General features: G+C 37.7%; 1 long non-coding RNA gene across 5 annotated transcripts in view; it reads right to left on the bottom strand.

Annotated features, from left to right (window-relative positions):
- Positions 1-14,722, bottom strand: part of LOC125930868 (uncharacterized) — an 81,224-nt gene that overhangs the window by 20,969 nt on the left and 45,533 nt on the right. For all 5 annotated transcript variants that reach the window (XR_007460279.1, XR_007460276.1, XR_007460278.1 and 2 more), the window contains 2 exons: positions 2,393-2,440; positions 1,615-1,733 (listed from right to left, as the gene is read on the bottom strand). This is a non-coding gene — a long non-coding RNA (uncharacterized LOC125930868). The remainder of the gene's footprint in view (positions 1-1,614; positions 1,734-2,392; positions 2,441-14,722) is intronic.

Here is a 14,722-nt window from a genome sequence, read left to right on the forward strand (position 1 = left end):
TTAAAAAAAAAAAAAAGAAGGTAACAGATACCATTGGAAGTGCTTGTAACAATAAGTCAAACATTAAGGAACATTAATTGTTTTTGAAAAAATGTGTATTTGTTGTGAAAAGTAGATCTGTTACCATGGTTGCCTATGTCTTGTTTATAATTGTAGGTTTTCTGTTCCTGGGAGTTAAAGTAGTTGAGGAACCAATAGCAAATCTACCCTTTCAACATCAGCCCTACCTCAGTTTATAATTAGTTAATAAATCACTGAAAATTGCATGTAAATAATTTCAGACTTTAGATTTTAGAGTGAATGGAGAAGCATCCCCAAAATATGTTTACACTTCTTTTTAAACAGAATATTAGACTCCCATTTATGTTGGCATAAATTAGTAGCATGAAAAAAAATCTCAAAATTTTTCTGAAGAATTATCAGCAAACAGTGTTGGGAAAATGAAAGGAGGCTTGATTGTTAGGAGGTTTTGTTGCCAGATAATGTGATGCTTTGTAAACAAAGACTGCTCTACAGTGATCTAGCACAAAAGGCAGACCTCTTGGATTGGAAATATGTCATTTTAGGGTTTATATTTCAAAAACTGACACCTCATAAGTAACTCTAGTCTTTTGGCTTCTTATACTGAGAACCAACCCAAGTGAATTCAGTGTCAGAAAAGGGCACTGATGCCCAGGACCAAAACTCAATCCTCTGTATCAAATGATCATTAGCAATGTGTATCTATGCTTTCTTGGTTTTCCTCTTTTGGGGAGAAGGAGCAGACAAAGTTGCTGTCTTGAAATTTTTGTGAACTGTGTTTTCAGAGTAACAGAAATGTTAGAAAAGATCTGTTTCCACTCAGATTCTAACAGTGTGGTCTCAGACAAATAGACAAATTAGCAAGACTTTCTAGGTAAACAACCTAGAAAGATTGGTTGATCAACACAAGAAAAGGATAGAGTTTTTTTTTTTTAATTTTTTTTTCCACGTTTTTTTATTTATTTATTTATTTTTGGGACAGAGAGAGACAGAGCATGAACGGGGGAGGGGCAGAGAGAGAGGGAGACACAGAATCGGAAACAGGCTCCAGGCTCTGAGCCATCAGCCCAGAGCCTGACGCGGGGCTCGAACTCATAGACCGCGAGATCGTGACCTGGCTGAAGTCGGACGCTTAACCGACTGCGCCACCCAGGCGCCCCAAGGATAGAGTTTTTAAAGAAAATGTAAGTTAATATCAGATATCTGGATATGGAAGTACTTTCGAACATAAAATTAGTGATGGAATGAATCACAAAGAAAAATAATATATTTGACTGCTTAAAAATGAACTGTCACAAGGTAAAATATCCTAATACAATTATATGCCAAACAGGAGCAATTTTAGCCACCAATAGGCACAGGAAAAACAGAATATTTTTAATATTTAACAAGTTTATATTGTAAAAAGAGAAGAGTCACTAAGTAGCAAATGATAGAAAGAGACAATTTACACTAGAAGAAATAGAACTGGCTAATAATTATAAGAAAGCACCTAAAATTGCTAATATTAAAATAATGAAATTTAGAAATAAGATACGGTCTTTTCCTTCATGAAATTAGCAAAGAATCAAAATACTAGGTATATAGTGTTACCTTTCAATGTCGTTCCCTCAGTATGCTGAAGGCCAGCGTTCTGGAGGTGAATCATCTGGATCCCAAATCCAGTTGTACGACATTGGAAAAGTTATGCAACTTCTTTGTCAGTCTCTCATCTGTAAATAGGTATGAGAGGATACCTACTTCATATTGGTATGGTTACAGTTAATGATATGACACACATAGAGCATTTAGCACTGTGTCTGGTACATAAGACATCAAAAAAAAAATGGTAGCTGCTATCAGCTACTGTTACAGTCTCATTCACTGCTGGTAGAAGTTTAATCTACAAATTGCAATAAAAGCAGAAGGCAATATGGCAATACTTAATCAAAAGCGTTAAAAATAGTCAAGTCTATTTTTAGGAAACCATTCCAAGAAAGTAATCTGTTGTGCACAAACATTATGTGCACATGATATGCACAAACACTATCTTTAGATGGTCATAAAGATAAAATGTTCCAAATGATCTAAATGTTCGATAATGGAGAAATGAATTTAACTTGATTACACGGCATCATTCTATGGTGGAGCACAACATGACTATGAAAATTATGCTTTTTGAGGAAGTTTTAATGACTGGCATACACTTATGAAATAACATGAAAGAAGCAGAATATGAAATTATATTTACAACACACCTCAATTATGTGAACATAGATATACATTAAAGACATAAATACAGAAAACTATGAAGGAAACAACATTTTAGTGGCTGTTGTTTCTGGGCAGTGAGATTATGGGTATTTTTAAAAATATGCTTTTCTGTGCTTACTTTTTCTATAGTGCAGCTGTGTCATTTTTTCCGCAATTAAGACGAAACCTGAATTCAGAAAAGAAGATTTGAGATGGCATAGTGGGACATGTCATTTGTTCCTCATAAAATTTAAAATGTTTTCAAAGCTCTCAGAGGAGAAACAAGAGGAAATAAATCTGTAAGAGACACAAACATAAACGCATTTATGTTTTGATCTTGACTGATGCTTATATGGGCTAAACTTAATCTCCACCCACCGTCGAGTTTCTGTTTGCAACTACAGTCAATCAGTTGATTCACAATGTTTGTTTCGGGCCTTCTCTATGCCAGGCACTGGGCCCCGCAAGGGAGACCATGTTGAGCAAAGCAAGACCTGTCTTTACCCTCACTGAGGGGTCAGGGGAAGATATAGCAATTCCAGATCAAAGGCTCAACAAAGACACTCAGGCCCTCATGTATTTAGAGATTTGTAAATTTGTTAGAGCTGTTCTTTAGTTAAAAAAAATATAAAGTGCTTTCCCTACTCCCCCCCCCCCCCATTATAAGGAATGTTTTCTAAAACCAAAAAGAAAAACAAGATGTCCAAAGTTTCTGAGATGCTGGCCTTGTAGATGTGGCTGGAGGAAAAGGTAGCCTGGGTCTCAGGGAGGGAGTTGATGTGTGAGGACACAGGGTTGCTCGCTGTGCTCCAGGTCACAGAGAATGCCATTGTTTGTTCTTGGAAACTGTTGCTTTTGTTCACCAACTCCCCCACCCTGCCCCAAAGGGAGCACATGAGCGATCGCAGTCCTGGCTTACTGTTCCTTTGTAAAGCACCCTCATTCCTTCTTGTCAGCATTTCTACCATTTAGTGACCTTGATAAAGATAATTAAGCAAGCAATAAAAATGGCTCAGAAGAAAGCAGGTTCATATGAAGTTGTTTCCCAGTATGGAAGAATGAGCTCCTTTTTCACTCTGCCCCATAGTAAATACACACTCACATATCTGCATTTATATTTGTACATGTGCACATACACATATATGCACATATAACAATGCAGACAGGCTTTTTAGAAATCAAAAGGCTGAAGCACATGGAGACATTTTTGTTCAGAGAGAAAATGCACTATGCTATTAGTACATGAAAAATAAAACAAGATTTATATACCCTGAGGAGGCCACAAAGCTTTTCTACAAATGTTATGATTATAATCCCAAGTAAAAACAGATTAGAAAGATTTGTTCGAAATAATAGTTCAGGTAACCACCATTCAACCACCTGCAGCTTCACCTTTTGGGAAAATAATCAAGAATGAGAAAATTCAAAAGTATAGCCAGGGTAGACACTTCACTAATGCAGCCTCCCCTTCCCCCACTAGGCCCCCACTCTTCTCACTCGGTACACGTTTCTGACAAACTACATTTAGCTATCAGCCTTCCAAGACCTCTGGAGATTAGACACAGGAGTCCTCCCAACTGCCTTGGTGTATTGATGGCAACATGAAATAACAATTAAAAGTAAGGGGGAAAAAATAAGAAAACCATAAAATGTATGTTCAAAGATTCAAGGAACAAAGTCGCCTGGTTTCATATACCGTAGAGAAATAGTCCTCAGCGAGCCCTGAAGAAATGGCTCCTTAAGTATGCTGTACAGGACACATTTTAACATGCATTGTGCTAAATGTTTCTTTTTTCAGTTTTTTAAAAGTAAACTCTATGCCTAACATGGGGATCAAACTCCAAGATCAAGAGTCGCATGCTATACCAACCAAGCCAGCCAGGCGCCCCACGGATTGTGCTCAGTCTTAAAGAAATGGTTACATTTTATTCTGTATACTCAGTTGAAGTTAGACTAGTGGGAAATTCATCTTAGTATATTGTCCATTTAAAAATATCTTAAAACAAATGAGTTTAAGGGAGCAAGCTTTGACTCAACCAAAACAAACAAACAAAAAAATCTCACTTAAAATAAAAAACAGAGAACTCATTTCCGGAGTTCACACACACATGAACACCCATACGCATATATTCCTATACAATAATTAGCTGCACTTCAGTAAAATGCTTTCTTTTGTGATTCAAGCTAGAGAAAAAAACAAAACAAAACACTGCTTTGGTTTAGAAAAAAAGATTTTTGAAAACATCCGCAGGGAACAAGCAATACATTTCTTTAAACTCCGGATATCAATGTAATTACTTCAAAAGGCAGATCAATGTGGCTCGACTTTTGAATATCTAATATAACTACCACCCATTCCTCCCAGAAGAGATTCATTTTCATTGCATTCTATAAAATACATTTCTTTCCCCCATTCTACAAAGCTCAAACTGCTTTCCAAATATTCTATTACACATAGGGCTGAATCTGCCACTCTGATTTTTTTCTTGCAGTGATGGTAACATAGGAAAAATTCCTCTGGAGATTTTATAGTGAAGCCTATAACCCTTGATCTTCAAGATACAAGCTATAGGAAGCTGAAAAAAAAGTTTCTGAACATCAAACACTTGTCAACTGGGGTTTCTTACCCCTGGACAGATTTAGAGCAATCTAAATCTATTTCTCAGAGTTTTGCATAAAGACCAACTCGAGTGTATCTTAGGAGAACAGAGTCAGGCTCCTACTTCATCCCTGCTGTTCTGATGCCATAATTGTAAAGTGTGGCGGTGTGGATTCTAGGAATGTGGATTTTAACTGGTACTCCTCGTGGTTGGTGACTTAGTCTTTAAGAAGCCCTGTTATCCCCACTATTTGAACAGGCTTTCCATTCCTCTTTTACTGGTTCTTCATCTGTTCTCTTTATCAAACACACTGGGATTTTAACACAAGATACATATCTGTTTTCAAGTTTAAAATGATACCCTCCTTTAGTTTTGACCTTGCTAAACCAAAGGTATTCATCCATTTGATAGCTTTGTTGGTCTTGACTACACCACCTAGTGTGAAGAGAGGTAATTGCAGGTTCTTTTGAAAACCCTAAATGATTTGAATGCTTGTTTGTATGACTCTAGATAGAGATTTAGCAACCAGAATTTTCCAGCCAATATTTCAATGAGATATGGCCTCCCTATAATTTCTCTAAGGCAGCATTAAATCTTAAGCATTTAGCAGCTATATATGGAATCAAATATTTAAAATTATTCATTATCGCTGGAACAAGTATTTTGTTTAGGGTGAAATTTCGTAAATACTTAGACTGGCATTCCATCATTTTGTATATGATACATGTATATTTATGGTACATTGGCACCTTTGTATAGTCTGCATTTTCAACACATGTACAATTTTGAGTATTTCAGATTCAGGGCAGAGTGTCAGTTAACCTTCTGAATTATTACCAAAGTTGACATTTGAGTCTCTGCATTTGAGATAAGATTGGTGGTCAAAAAAACTATTTGCTTTGCACTTGGTCAGCATTATAATTCCCAGCTTTCATGTTGTTCCTTCTCCTTGGTGACAATTTGTTGGGTAATGTGGCACACTCTGGTTTTTAAGAACAAGCTGCCTTTAAAAGGGATAAAGGAAAATTACTGCTTTAAAAAGCTTACTTGACAAATGACACCAGGCAGAAAGCTTAATTTTGTGCTGAATATGAAGCCACTAACATAAATGGATAGTATACCATTTCCTGTACTAAGATTTCATGAATAAAATAGGAGAAGCTAAGTTCTGTCCTCATTCCACCCAAAACTGTAAATCAGAAGTGCATTTTTGTACATATTCCCCAAACTATGCCTTAATTTAAAAAAATAGAAAAATATGATAAATGTGATGTTATAAACAAATATATATCATACACATGATATTAGCAATAAAATTGATACTATAAAGAAAGAAGAACCCCCCCCTCCTTTCTTCCTTCCTATTTGTGAGGCATAATCATATCTCAGGTTGTCTCAATTAATTGCTGCCCAGAGCCTGACTGTGGTCACAGATGGATGCATTGCAAAATAGTTAGCAATCCATTTACACATGCCTCAAAAGGGGAAAACGTTATTCACTGAATTAAAAGGACTGCCTATGAAAGCAGAGCAGAATCCTTAGTAGTGGAAAGGGTGAGGTGAACAGCCATGCAACAGAATGTACTTGCAATGTGTCTGTTGCTTCTGGCTGTGCTATAGTAAGAGCATAGCCCACTCCAACAAAAATTGTCTCTCTATGCCATGACATCTGCATCTGTGCTGTCTGCCACCTTAGCAAAAGGACTGGTTAGAATAAGTCACTCTGCATCTTTCAAAATGTGTGTCTACAGAACTCTACTTACTCCGAGGGTTTAAAAGTATACTTAACAAAATGGCATCATGGTCAAATAACTCTTGGAACCATTGTATTCAACAATGATTCTTCAATTCTTAGTGTAGGATATTTCAGAATATCTAATTTCACGTATCTTTCTTTTCATTGAGTAGCTCATGAAACAAGTATTTCTAGGAATTTGCTTTAGGAAATGTTGGCTTCATAGGTTATTTTAACTCAGAAGTATGCACATAAATGTTGTATATGCGTATATTAAACACAAATTCAGAAAAAAAATTGGGCCATTGTTCTTTGTGCTCTGTAATTTACCACATAGTTTACTGTTAATTTGGTAATAGTGCTTTAAAAAATATTTTGGGGGTGCCTGGGTGGCTCAGTTGGTCAAAGTCATCCGACTTTGGCTCAGGTTGTGATCTCACGGTTCGTGGGTTTGAGCCCCACATCGGGCTGTGCTGACAGCTCAGAGCCTGGAGCCTGCTTTAGACTGTGTCTCCCTCTCTCTGCTCTTCCCCTGCTTGCGCTCTGTCTCTCTCTCAAAAATAAACATTACAAAAACTTTAAAAAATTGTAAACTATCCATTGTAAAACCGAAATAATCATTCCATGGTGAAATCTAGAGTTTGGAATTGCTACACAGAATATGGGCTTTGTCCTTAAAACCAAGCTTGGTGGGAACAGAAGCAGACATGGAAGAGATAGCTTCAGTATAATACAAAGATGTGTTTGAGTTACTGCTACAGAATGCTCTGGGAGACCATAAAAATAGAAATTGCTCATTTGTTGGGCATATTTCCTTTGATGGAAAATAGGTCTTGGAGGAGACAATGCTTGAGCTGAATACTGAAGAATAAATAGGGATAAGTGTTTCAAAGAACTGGAATGAGGTGGGGTCTGTGCTCCAGGCAAAGGGATAGCCCCAGGCATAGAAGAGCTTATCCTATAATACGTGGGAAGTTCTGTTTTATGACAAAGGGAAAGGCAAAGATGAAACTGTAGGTAGGAAGGCACCAGGTCATGGAAGGAGTCTGGACACAGTGGTTCTCAAACACGTTGATACATCAGAACCAACCGATCAGTATACATATATACATCAGAATATTTACTGAAAATATTGTCACCACCACCACCTCGTCCACTCTGTTACTACCACTGCTATACTCTTCCATTTTCTAAGCATTGAAGCATTTCATTTACACAATACTATGCAATTCGTAATACAACCCTATATGAGGAAATATTTTTATCTCCATTTTTTCACTTACAGATAAATGAAGATCAGAATGATTAAGGAATCTGCCCAAGGTGATGGCAGCATGCAAGATTTGAACTCAAGTATTCTAGTATCCTAGTGGAGATGACAGAGTATTCAAAATTACTTTTTTTTTTTTTGGTTCTTACAGTAACGTCATTTCAGAAATTAGTGATTTCTTTGAGTATTCAAGACACTTCCTTTCTCTTACCTGATTTTTTTGTAAGCTACCTCCACCCTTTTTATATTTACTCATCCTCCAATAAATAGTGACTTGGTGGTTGTTGACACAGTAACTGTGGAATGCCCATGACCCTATTCTGCATCTATATAGTTCCCACATTTCCTATAATTTTAAGGCAGACTTTTTAGGCTTTAGTGAGCTTTCATTTAGAGCACTTCTACAGGTTTCCTGATTTCCTGATACTCTGAGCAAATGAAGAAAGTTAAAAACCTATAATCCCTAGGATGTCCTGTTTCCCATGTCCTCTGCAGTTTCTCTCGCACTTCAGTAAGTGGACAAGCCCTGAATGCAGTGCGCTCTGGTTGCCCTGGGGGTCACAGTTTCTGACTACATGGAGAAAGGAGAGATACTCTGGGGAATGGCTAACCAGTATCCTGATTGCCTTAAAAACCTCTACGCAGACATTTAGCATTAGAAAAGCAGCTGCATGGCAAAGAGTCTGAATCAGGAGGATGAAATTAGGAAAGGATGAAGGATATCTGTCGATATTTTAGAATGAAAGCCTCCATTATTTTCAGAGGTAAAGCACCAACTAGTCACTTGCTTTTGTCTATCATTTGACTTTGGAGTTAGAGAAATCTCTCCAGGATTCTGGCAATAGTCCTTTAAAAAATTGCATCATGACTATCATTAAAAAAGAAAAGCTTTCTATGTATTTTTGTGGAAAATAGGAGAAGCTGTGTCAGGCTGTTAACCAGATATGAGTTTTAACCAATTATTTTGAAAATTCGTAACAAATAATGAAATCTTGGAGCTATTTATCTCCACAGAAATGAGGACAGCTATTTATTTGATAATTTCCACATGAAAAGCTTAATTTTTAGAAGCATATTATGAGTGCACAGAGTACTTTATTCCAATGTTTATATTCACTTGGACCTTGTAGGACAATTTTAAAGTTACTATTAATAGCTACATTTGATGGATTGAACAACTGTTTTTTCCAGGTAAGGCTGTAAGTTTCGGGAAAATTCTTTAGAATAGTTTGTGAGTGGATGGAGGGTTTATATTAGGAAATATTGGTTAAATTAGCAGATAAACTCCATGTCTAAATCAACACTGCTGGATCAAAAATGAACCCATTGTCATCCAGTTTCTATCCATAACTATGTCAGAGACTCTAGGAGATGAAGAGGGTGGCATTTCTGGTTTGAGCTGGAAAAATAACCAGGATGAAGTATCCAATGCAATGTTCTTTAATAACAATCTCATTTTTCAAGGTCATCGTGTTCAGGGTCATCTTTAAGCTATTGTTTTATTTCCGTAAGGTCTCTAGCTCTTCCTTAACTCCAGTTTTAAAAAAACAAGTTTGTCTTTAAAACGACAGCATTGACGTAAGCTGTAGCCACTGGAGTGCCTAAGGGTGAATATCAGCTTGCCATTCCCTGGAGGTGAATACATACATATATTTTAAGTTTTCAGGTTTAATCATCATGCCTCTTCCCTTATTCATTACATGAATAAAATGTCACCTTATTTATAAGATCATATATATTAAAGTATTTTAATCTAACACAAATGAGTCTTTATTAATGAAATGATCTTTCAACCTACATAGATCTTATCCAGTTCTTTTTAAGAAATGTGCAAATTAGACATTATTATTATCCTTACTTTATAGTGAGGAAATTGAGGACCAGCATATCCCAGTCCATTGGATGGTGGAACACAGGAGGTAAATCCTATTCCTGTGATGTGACCAGAGGTCCTTGGGATGATAGTCCAGGGCTCTTTCTACCATTGCAATGATCTCTGAATATAGACTGTGTTAGAATTTTTCTCTTCTGAACTGAAAAGCTTCCTCTGTCATAGATTATACAGTAACAACCTAGAAAATATCACTTTATCTAAAAAGTTTATAAAATCTGCCTAACAATATTACAGCAAGTTTGTTTAATATATAAGAGGGGAAAGTGGGGTTTTTTTTGTTGTTGTTAAGTTTATTTTGAGATACAGTGAGTGCACATGGGAGAGGCAGAGAGAGAGAGAGAGACAGACAGACAGAGAGAGAGAGAGAGAGAGAGAGAGAATACCAAGCAGGCTCCACACAGAGCCCAAAGCAGGGCTGGAACTCACAAGCCATGAGATCATGACCTGAGCCAAAACCAAGAGTCAGATGCTTAACTGACTGAGCCACCCAGGCACCCTGGTAGAAAAGTGCTTTAATGCCAATGTGGAGGCCCATTTAGGCCCCCCGGAATTAATATAAAGATTATTTTAAAGCAAAGACATTTGGGATTTAATAGGTGCAGCAAAAAGCCTTCCTTTACAGAAACTTCTGGGAGCGGGGCTGCCACGAGTCCCATCATCAGGGGATTTTTATGTCTGAGAAGAAAAAAAGCTAAGATGAAGTCTGACCTGAATAAACATTATCACAGACTTTCTTATTTCTTCTCCTAGAAATCCATTTGTTCCTCTCATAGAAGCCTTTTCTTCTCCTTCCCCCTCTTAAGTTAGGTATATAAACTCCCATTTTTATATACCTATAAGATATATATAGGTATATAGGTATATATGTATTTCAGAAAGCCACTTCTTCTTTATATATAAGTTTTGGTTGTTCCCCTGATAACCTATAAGTTTACATTTAATTTGCAGGCCTCTAAAACATGAACCTAAGAGGGTAGAGTAAAAATGTTGCCTCTCCTACACCACTACCCCAAATCAGATATTTTTAATTTTTTACTGTAATAAAAACATGTAACATAAATTAGATTATCTTTTTATATATTTGAATCCAGGCTCTTTTATTGAAATATTTTGTAGTAATTGCAACAAATCTATACCTTTTTCATAGATAATCATTTTATTAGGTACAGTTTATTGGGTACTATGCAGTGCCATAAGTGGAATAAGTTATTTCATGTTTAGCCCATTCAATTTTCTCGTATGTTTAAGGTAGATGTCAGTATTTTGTATACTGCTACTGAGAAATTTGAAAATCGGAATGATTAACCAGCTTGGCAAATTTAATACACCTAATTGGCAGTGAGGATGGGTGCCTTGCTTTTCTTTTATCAATTTAATGACAATACATGTTTCAGTCAAGGGGTCCTTCTATAGTACATCTAACAACATTTCTTGGACCATTAGTTCCCTTCCAGGCTTCAATAAATAACAGAATTAGGAAGTGTTTTGAATGTTGCTTTTCCCACTATTTGGTTGCTTCTTTAGGATAGATTCTCAGAATGTAGTTCTTATAGTCAAACATTATGGATAATTTTGTGGCTCATGATACATATTACCAAATTACTTTGCAAAACCATTTTTTTTTAAGTCTGTACTGTAGTCACTCTTGAATCTAAGTTATGCTTTGCTATTATCCCACCTTTCTCTGGAAGTCCTTTTTGAGTGTTACAACTATGAAACAAATTGTAAGTATCCAGAGAGAGGTTTTAAAAACCACTTCACAGATAGCTCCCTAATGGCATGGGACCAATGAAATATAGGCTACACCGTTGGCCCTCGGGAAGGTAATCATGAACCAGTGGTGCATTTAAAAACAGATAGGATGCCCAAATGCATAGGCTAAGATAATGTAATTCTCCCATCTTAACCCTCCCCGGTTGGATTCATGCTTTGGCTTTATAAACCAAAAAGGCAAAAATTTGAAAATGATTCCATCAAGGAATCAGAAAGTAAAGCCCATGAATCAAGATCTGAAGAGGTGAAAGGATTCAGTTGGAAAGAATCCCTGCCACCTTCAGGGCAGATGAGAAAGACCAGCTCCCCCAAATGTAGGATATGGTAAAAAAGGGCACAAGTTTTGAGTCAGAGCAACCTGTCTGTGAGGCTCAACTCTTTTACCTACTTGCTGTGTGACCATGGGTAAATACTGATCTTCTTGGGTCTCAGTTTCCTCATCTATAACATGGGGATAATAGCCTTTTCAAAGAATTGCTGGAGGGAATGAGATAATACAGTAACATAATCCACATAAGAAAGATACCAAATGCTGCATGGCTGCTTCTCTGCCTGGAGGGGGTGGGGGAGTGGTGGAGGAGAATGGGACTCAGGAGAGGAAAAAAGGGAGCTTCCATTTTAACCGGAATATTTTGTATCTTTTATACAAAGGTACAAAGATCTGGAGCAAGTAGGACGAAATATTGACTCTTGTTAATCTGGAGGCAGTGCTTGTTAAATTATTTGCTGCATTTTTTCTGCTTTTATATTTAAGTTTTTAATTAAACTCTTCTCGTGTTTGGCATATAGGGAACACTCATGGATTCAGAAGCTTTCCCACACCCTTTGTCAGAAGCTGGCGTCTTTACTCTGATAAAGAGTAAAGTGGGACCCAAGGAAACAAATTCTGGCTTGTAAACCTGAGCCCAAGTGGAATGTGCCTCTGGGGAACTGTGCACCCACCTTTTGTAATGAAGGTCAGCACATCAAGTTCACCCTCCGCTGTGCAGACTGAAAAAACCCAAGTGTCCCTGCACTACCTTCTTCAGCTTTCCTACTCAGTGCAGAGATGGTGGTGTTTTATGTGATCTATAGTCTACAGCTGGATTCCATTTTCCATATGGGGTTTTCTATCAAGGAAAGCTGTTTACATTATAATTTACTGCAGCATGCAACTCCTGCCAATGTATTGTTACCATGATTTCCATATTGGAGCCCTCCCTACCCCACAGTGATGTTTATTTAGTCTATACAGTTCGTTTAGAGTGTCCTCATGGAAACTCTGGATTTAGGGTTATGAAAGTAACTGTTACAGAGCTCCTGAATGTGGTGGACCCCTCTTGAAAGCTGTCTTTCCTGAAGCTTATTACAAACCAGATGATCACCACCTACAGCAGGGTGAGCTTAGTGATGACCTCACGCTATCTTTATGTTGCAACAAATATTCACATAACACATAACACACAACACATGGTTCATCAACTCAGAGGGTTTTCAGCCGCTGAAAACAACACTGGGCTCTTCGGTGGGTTAGTTGTTCTTTTTTGATCTCTGAGCTTCCCACCTTTGTTCCCTCCCATTCTCCCCTCACCTTGACTCTGAGAAAGGAAAAGGGAGCGTTCTGAAGATAGAAATTAGATTAATTAAGACCAACTTAGTATGCAGTGATGGGTTCTTGTGTCTTCTATTCTATGGAAAAAGACTCATTGTTCACGCAGGCTGAGCTTTGAGAGCAGTGTTCTTCCACTGCCAGAGAAAGAGGAAAATAGTTCCTTTTCTCTCTTTCCTTCTTTCTTGGCAGAATTGATGCAGGGGCCACGTGGCTGTCAGCTCACTCAGGGATATGCACAGAGGAATTTCAGAATGTTTTAGATGTTATAAAATTGCAAGTTAACAGCTGACAGAGGTTGTTACGGAAATTAGACAGTCTTTCACATCATTTATCAGAGTGCTTACAATTCCCGTTTCAAGGCAGGTGAAATAATAAGGGATATTTGGAACTGAATCATATTCAGTGCTTGAAAGAGAAAGAAAATCTGCATCCAAATTATTTGAATAAATGCAAGAAGCGGAACTGCCTGGGCAGATATGCTGCCACCACTGTTTTAACACGATAACTAGCAGCAGCCACGGGAGAAGGCGAGGAGAGACGATGCTCGTTAGCATTAAACAAAACCTTAGTCCTGAGTCCGTATGCCATCCATGCTGCTTGAAACCAGAGGTCAGAAAACAATCCACAGTCTGAAATGTGACAGCGAAGTGTCTGGCTTCCTTCAAGACGGAAGAGAAAATGCTGCTCTCTTGCTTGAAAGGGATTCCCTTGGTGTTCTAAAATAAAAAATGGCAATAGGCTTTTAAGCCAAAAAGCAAACTCCCCCAAGTAATTGTAGAGCATAAAGGATAACTGGAAAATATGTTGTAGGAAATCAAGGGAAGGAAAAGATATTTCATCAGTTTAAGTTAATGTGAATGGCCACACTTTTATATTGGGTTATGGGAATGCAGCTCAGCTGGGTGGAAGGAAAACACCTAAAAACCCAAATCCTGTCAATTTCACAGAGTGTTCCAACAGGGATTCTGCTAAGATTTAGTATAGTACTTAGTGCCCTTTGTGGGAACATCAGTACAAATATTCATACAGTAATTTGACAAATTATGTGGGTAAATGATATACAACCAAAATAAAACAAAAAAGTCTAGTCAAGTTCAAACCCTGTTACCATCAGAAAACCCAGCACAGGGGCGCCTGGGTGGCGCAGTCGGTTAAGCGTCCGACTTCAGCCAGGTCACGATCTCGCGGTCCGTGAGTTCGAGCCCCGCGTCAGGCTCTGGGCTGATGGCTCGGAGCCTGGAGCCTGTTTCCGATTCTGTGTCTCCCTCTCTCTCTGCCCCTCCCCCGTTCATGCTCTGTCTCTCTCTGTCCCAAAAATAAAATAAAAAACGTTGGAAAAAAAAAATTAAAAAAAAAAAAAAAAAAGAAAACCCAGCACAGAGCAAATATTTTCACCTGATAATTTAAACAACGTGATAATTTAACCAACATACGCAGTGGGAGAGTGGTTTGTCCTCGAACGTGGCTGTTTTAGAAAGACGTCCACTTTTAAGGATGGCGTTGAATTAAGACAGCAAATTAGAGAAGACGAAAGAATGATCATAAAACCAAAATTCAGAGGGAAATGCCACCTTGCCTCTCTTCTTCCCTCAGCAAAACTCATACT

Source organism: Panthera uncia, chromosome A2, assembly GCF_023721935.1.
Source record: "Panthera uncia isolate 11264 chromosome A2, Puncia_PCG_1.0, whole genome shotgun sequence".
NCBI classification, from domain to species: domain Eukaryota; kingdom Metazoa; phylum Chordata; class Mammalia; order Carnivora; family Felidae; genus Panthera; species Panthera uncia.